At 31.1% G+C, this 7,707-nt stretch overlaps 1 non-coding gene across 1 annotated transcript; it reads left to right on the forward strand.

The window, feature by feature from the left end:
• Window positions 1–2,945: 2,945 nt before the first annotated feature.
• Window positions 2,946–3,017, forward strand: TRNAG-UCC (transfer RNA glycine (anticodon UCC)). The gene has a single exon. It is a non-coding gene; the product is annotated as a tRNA-Gly (tRNA).
• The last annotated feature ends 4,690 nt before the right edge of the window (window positions 3,018–7,707 follow it).

Below are 7,707 nucleotides of genomic sequence, written 5' to 3' on the forward strand. Positions count from 1 at the left end.
TCCCGATCGAACTAGAGGCATTGGTTCATCGAGACCTCTTTATATGTTCGATGACGGTGCGATCGTTCTAAGTGTTGTAATCCTTACGTGCATGACTTAGAGAATCGAATTCTCTAATCATCACTTAGTCAGCTCTGGCCAGAGACTTAGAATGATTACAAACTTTCAGAACACACAGGACATCCAAGACTATTCTAGCGATCGAATCCCCAACTACAATGCACAGACCTCCCACTAGATTTCGGACTGCACGAACACTGGCCCTTGGGATGGTCCTCGGTGGAACTCAGAGACAGGTCACGATACAGCTGGTCCTCTAGTGAAGTCACGGTGATGTCTAGGTCATAAGGACTAATGGTGTACAACTATACCATAGATATCTCTACTCGATTATTGGGAACCACTTAGAGATTTCTAGGGTGAGGGAGTTCAGTGAACTCGTCAACCTACGAGCACCCACTTATGCATGCCGATATCACAATACCGTTTACTGATGAGATGCAGTACACATACACTAAGTGCTAGTCTTAATGGGAAAGGCCGATATCCTCATTAGTGGCGTAACCCTTCGACTAGGAACACGTTTAACAGTTATAATATACTTGAGTAAATATCTCACGATCCTAACGATCAATTACTAGTACTTGTAATAACTGTAAGGACTATATCTATGCTTGTGACAAAGGGACAAAGATATAGAATGCCAAGGTGTTTTATCATTAATACGAATAAAGGTTCGCTTATTACCATAATAAATACGAGAGACCACAACAACATGTTGGCTTGTTGGTCACCTACTCTAACAGAGGTGTCAAACTAAGACTGGTTAATCGCCAAAGTACTGATGGTCGGACATATAATCTATCAAATGTCAGTGAAATTGCAGCGCTCATTGTTCGGGAGTTTTATAACCCGGAGGGTGTAAAGGACATTGTGGTTGAAAAGTAGTCTAAGAGGCTTCAGCGCATTAGTTAACTGCACCCTCTTTATCTACCGTTACAGTACCCCTTGATCTTTCCTTACAATGAAGATGGGTATAGAGATGATATTCCTTTGAGAGAGTCTTCATCAAATAGTAACCGAAAACGAAAATGCTTAAGCATGAGAGAACTTTTTGCATACAAGATGCAAAAAATAAATGGAGAGAGTTAAGTACTGTTGAACTCGAAAAAACTATATCAACAGTTTCAAGTTGATGCATTTTCAATGATAGAATCTCAACGACTGAATTTCATTAGATTTAATCAGGACAAGCTTAGGGTTGACATGTATCAGGGACTTCAGGAAATGATAGTCAAGTGTGATGGTGAAGATTTTGTTGTTGTTTTAGACTACAGATTACAATCCATAACAGTTGATTTTTTGCAAACTCCAAATTGCAATTTTAGACATTGGAAGATTTTGTTGTTGTTTTTTACATTTGCATGATGTTTTTTTTTTTTTTATTATTGTTGTTATTGTGTTTGAATTTAGATGGTTTGGATCATATTTTCAATTTGTTGTTTGCAATTAGATGAAGTAGTTTGTTTGTTTGTTTACATTTGGTTGAGTCATAGGTAGTCTGATGTTTGCAGTTAAATAGTGCAGATTATATTTTTCAATTTCTTGTTTGCAATTTGGTGAAATCATAGGCAAATGCGGAATTTTTTTTGAGAGTCTGCGTTTTTGCAACAAATGTTTTTTTTACAACTTGATTTTGTTTTTTTAATTAAAATTGGGAGGAGAGATGTTTTGGGGAATTTGATTTGATAGAGAGATTTTAGGGGAAATTTAATTTGATAGGGAGATTGTGGGGTGGTTTGATTTGAATTGATTAATGGTATTTTTTCTATAATAAATACAATTAATTTATAAAAAATGGGACTTTTGATTAGGATATATTCACATAAAATCTATTGTAGAGGGACCTATATCAAATTGCCCCATAAAAAAAAAGTTGTGATACCGAAATTCTAAAGTGACACTTAATAGGGGAAAAACATTATATAGTTAAAAAGACACTTAATATTAAACGGAGGTAGTGCCATATTATATTATTATGGAAAATCAATTATTTGTTTTGTGAATATGCGAATCCCCTAATTTCTCCCCATCTCACACTAGGGTAAATTACAACCTCATTTGTAATTTACAAAAAGAGATCCTCATTTGTAAGAAATTACATACAGACCCTTCCAGTTTGTAAATTTCTTACATTCACCCTTATAAAACAATATTAATGTAATAAATTTACAAATGTCAAGGAGTAGACGGAATTATGAAAAAAAGAAGAGTTTTTATAGTCAAGGGGACATCTGTAATTTACCCTTAATAGGTATAAGCTATGCTGCACGGACACTTCTAGAAGGTGAAGAGTCCCCGTATCCGACACCTGGACACTCGGACACACCCGAACACTTCTGGGACACCCGTATCGGGCTGTATCGTAATTTTGCTAAAAGTAGGACACCCGTATTGGGCAGTGTCCACAATTTTAAAAAAGTTGGGATACTTCTCTTACATTTTAAGAGAGAGCCCTAATAAAAAAAATGCGCCTTTTCTTTTCTTTGTAATGCACATTTCCTTTGTTTTCTTTGTGAGTCCACCCAAAACTCCAAAAGTCTAGCATGCGACGGCGACCAAGAACACGAGCAACAAGGGCGAGCGGTTCTCTTATGCGATGGCGACTTATACATATTTCTTACAATTTATAAATGTACCCATATATTTTTATTATTTATAAATATACCCCTATATTTTTATATTTACGCGTATCTCCGTGTGTCCGTATCCTAGTTTTTTTAAAAGGCCGTATCACCGTGTCCGTATCCACATATCGCCGTGTCCACGTATCCGTGTCCGTGCAGCATAGGGTATAAGTTGTAAGATTTATAGGCATAAACTATTTTAAAGTTTAGAGAATTTACGTTATTTCCAATTTTGAAATAATAAATCTTTCCAAGCAAGCGTTTGTAGTCCAACGGTTAGGATAATTGCCTTCCAAGCAATAGACCCGGGTTCGACTCCCGGCAGACGCAAGTTAATATTTTTACATAGCATTTTTCTAATCTTTTTAATTAAAAAGAATAAAAAATGCTGCAACATAATTGTATTTATAATTTTCTTTTCTATGACTGAACAACTATGTAGCACGGATACAGAAACAATCACAACAATTTTAATAAAAAAAAAAAAAAAAGGAAGCTGCAACACAACTATGTAGCACAGACACAGAAACATAACGATACAAGGACACGGAAACACGGACACAGGAAACATGTTCCAAAAAACGGGGATACCGGAATGGGGAAACGTGTAAATATTAAAAGTATAAGGGTATATTTATAAATATGATATATAAACATGCATAAGTTTTTATTTATAGGTAAATTCTTTTTATATATTTTCATACAAATTATATTCAAAATAAATATTAGGGGTTTTTATGCATAAGTCCCCAACCAAGCATCTTTATTATTCTAGGTTTATGGGCTATATCTCTTTCACCAATAAGCCCACCCTTTAATATTTATTATAAATAAAGGAAACATACATGTATATCCCAATATTACTCTCAACCATTTATTCTCAATTTGTAATTGTAACCTCAATTTAATCAATTTTGTCCACAAAAATTCAATATTGACCACAAAAATTCAAATTTGACTTTTTTTTGGAACATACTTTAATATGCTCCAATTTCATCCCTATCTTAATTTAATTTCAATTTGACCCCAAATTTCACAAATTATTCAATTTTAACCCAAAACTATTTTTTTCAATTTTTGTTTTCAAAAAACAAATTTGCCGCTGGATTCCGGTGTTGACTTTTCAATTTTTTTTTTTTTTTTTCTTTTCTTCCGGATTTTTTCGCCTGTTTCCGGCGTTGACTTTTTTTAGTGTTTTTGTAACTTTTTTTTTTTGTTTTTTTTTTACGTCCGCCGCTAAACGTTAACCGTAATTGTGCTGTCACTGACAGTAAATTAAGGTAATTATACTGTCAATGACAGTTAATTAACGTAATTGTACTGCCGTTGACAATACATTTATGTAATTGTTCTGTCGTTGACAGTAAATTAACGTAATATTATTATTTATTATTTTTTGTTATTTTTTTTATTTTGTTTTATTTGTTGACAAGTCAACGTAATTATATTACTGTCGTTGACAGTAAAATAACTGTAAACACAATAATATTACTGTTAACAACATCAATATTATTATTTTTTTTGGTTTTTTTGTTTTGTTTGAGTTATTCACGGAGTAACGTAATAATATTACTGACTATTTTTTTTTTGATGGAGAACGGGAATTTATTGAACGTGGGTCGCCAAAATGTTAGGAAGCAAAACGCCTTCCGAACCAAAAGAGAGAAATAACTGTCTATTATTGTAATATTACTGTAAACACAATAATATTACTGTGGTTAACGGTAATATTACTGTTGTTATAGTAATATTGTTGTCAACCACATCAATATTATTATTTGGTTGGAATTTTTTGTTTGTCTGAGTTATTCACGGAGTAACGTAATAATATTACTGTCTATTATTATAATATTACTGTGGTTGATGGTAATATTACTCTTGTTTTAGCAATATTACTGTCACTCACAGTAATATTAATTCCTTTGGCTTTTTATTATGTTTACATTTGTTGAACGGTCAACATAGTAATATTACTTTATTACACAACTAGTACTTCATCCGTGCGTTGCACGGGGTTAGTTTTGAAATGAGAAAAAATAATATTATGGAAACGATTATCTCTTTATAACGTCACGAATTCAAGTAAAACAAAATGTAAGGAAATAAAAAAAATGAACTTTATCTCTTAATTAATTCAGAGTTGTAACATATGAAATTCAATTAAATATACAAAGAAAAAAGTGCGAAACGCGCAAAACACGATATGAAGATTAAGTGAAATCATTTCAAACATACATGGGATAACTCTATTTCGTGGAATGCAAATTACTACACCATGTCAATCTTCTGCAAAGTAACTAACTTAAGAACAAATACGGTAGCAGAGAAGTAACACAATAGATATTCAAATAACCTGCAAGGTTATCACTAACGGCGTTCAATTAGTAAGTACATTACTCAAACAACAATATAACTTATAAATTTTGCAAAAGTGATAAGATGTATGAGCCATAATTGATACCAATGCTGATATCAATACCGATATCAATACGGATACCGATACTGATACCAATATTGATACTAATATCGATACTAATACTGATACTAATACTAAAATTGATACTAATATCGATATTAATACTAATACTGGTACTAATACTAATATTAATACTAATCGTAATCCTACAAATACTAATACTAATACTGATACTAATACTAATAATAATACTAATACTAATACTAATACTAATATCAATACTAATACCAATACTAATGTTAATATTGATATTAATACTAATATTAATACTAATGCTAATACTAATAATAATACTAATACTAATAGTGATACTAATACTAATATTGATATTCATATTGATACTGATACTAATACTAATATTGATACTAATAATAATACTAATACTAATACTAATACTAATACTAATATTAATACTAATACTTATAATACTAATACTTATACTAATACTAATAATAATACTAATATTAATACTAATACTTATAATACTAATACTAATACTAATACTAACACTAACACTAATACTAATACTAATACTAATACTAATACTAATACTAATACTAATACTAATACTAATACTAATACTAATACTAATACTAATACTAATACTAATACTAATACTAATACTAATACTAATACTAATACTAATACTAATACTAATACTAATACTAATGTTAATACTAATTAATGCTAATGCTAATACTAATACTCATACTAATACTAATACTAATACTAATACTAATACTAATACTAATACTAATACAAATATTAACTCTAATACTAATACTAATACTAATATGCTAATATTCCTAATGTTGATGCTAATTTAAATGTACTAATGCTAATACTATTTTTTATGTTAATGCTAATCTAGATATGCTAATGCTAATTATAATTGTAATCCTAATATTATCCAAATCCTTATCCTATTCCTAATCCTATTCATAACACTAATCATGATTCTAATCCTAATTATATTCCTAACACTAATCATAAGTCTAATCCTAACCCTAATAATTTTAATATTACTAATGCGAATGCTAATGCGAATGCTAATGCTAATGTTAATTTCTAATTATAATTCTAATCTTAATTCTATTCATAATTCTATTCCTAATGCTAATCATAATCCTAATACTAATACATGTCACTAATTGTAGTATTAATCATAATCATAATCTTAATTGTAATTCTAATACTAATATTAATCATAATCCTTATCCTAATTTTAATATTAATTAATACTAAATTAATCCGAAGCCTGATCCTAGTTTTAATACTAATACTAATTCAAAGAATATTAATTATAATCATAATTCTAATGCTAATACTAATCACAATCCTAATTCTGATTTCGTATCAATGTTTTTTGCAATGATCTATTATTTTGTATCAAAAACAATTATATTCAATCTCGCTACCTTTATATCAACTTCCTTATGTGTGGTAGCTGAAGCATCCAAAAACACATATTAAATATATTAGAAATTAATACTTAATTATATTATCAAACTGAGATTAAAATTATTTAAATTATAAGGGTATAAGCAAATGTTAAGACGTAAAAAGAACAATAATCCTTGTTAATAGGATAAATTATGAAAATCCTCATGAACTTTGGCTAAATTACGGAAAACACCCCTATTTATCGATAATTACCAAAATTTCCTCATGTTTGTTTCTATTCTTACACGACCTCCTTAAGGTGTGATTTTTTTTTTTTTGAATCTTTTTTTATTCCATTTAATATCCCAAAAAAGTGTGGATTCTACCCTGTAGACGTGACATTTCTTTTATCCTACTTTTTAAATACAAAAATTACCCTAAGGGCAGGTAGTTGTAATATTAAAAGGTTGTGAAAGTGTTATTTAAGAAGAATTAATTAAGATTCCGTGTAAAGTCTCCCTTATGGTAATTTTTGTCGCGTGTGCAAGGTAGAATCGGCATTTTTCAGGAAATATTCCATATAATAAAAAATAATCCGTGAAAAGTCATACTGTAAGGGGGTTAATGTAAGATGGAAACAAACATCAAGAAAAGCTTGGTAATTTCACATATGTGGGGTTGTTTTTCTTAAATTAGCCTAAGTTCAGAGGGTTTTCGTAATTTATCCCTGTTAATATACAACTTAAATTGATTTACACGTATGACCATATATTAAAAACTAACATAAAGGCTGATGTTAATCAAAATAGATCAAATTCCATGTAAACAAAAGTCATTATAAAATGCTTATTGATCCGGATCGGGGCCAGAGGTGCAAGGCCCAAATACCCCAGCCCACAGAAATAGTCCAAGGGGCACCTAACCGGCCCACGAAAAAGGGAAGAGCCCAAGATGGAATGCGGAGCCCAAAGAGGAGGAAAGGGTTACGCTGATACGAGGACTCGACAGGAAAGAGATACTCGCGGCCCCCGACCTAGGAGGAAGAAGTCGGGATAGAATAGGTAAAAGGGGGGGGGGGGGGGGGGGGGGGGGGGGGGGGGGGCAATAAATGCCCTGACAGGTTTACCCAGAAGCCCATTAAATGCTCTGACAAGAGCATTT

This window comes from Erythranthe guttata, chromosome 13 (assembly GCF_056151865.1).
Source record: "Erythranthe guttata isolate IM_541 chromosome 13, IM_541, whole genome shotgun sequence".
Taxonomy (NCBI): Eukaryota; Viridiplantae; Streptophyta; class Magnoliopsida; order Lamiales; family Phrymaceae; genus Erythranthe; species Erythranthe guttata.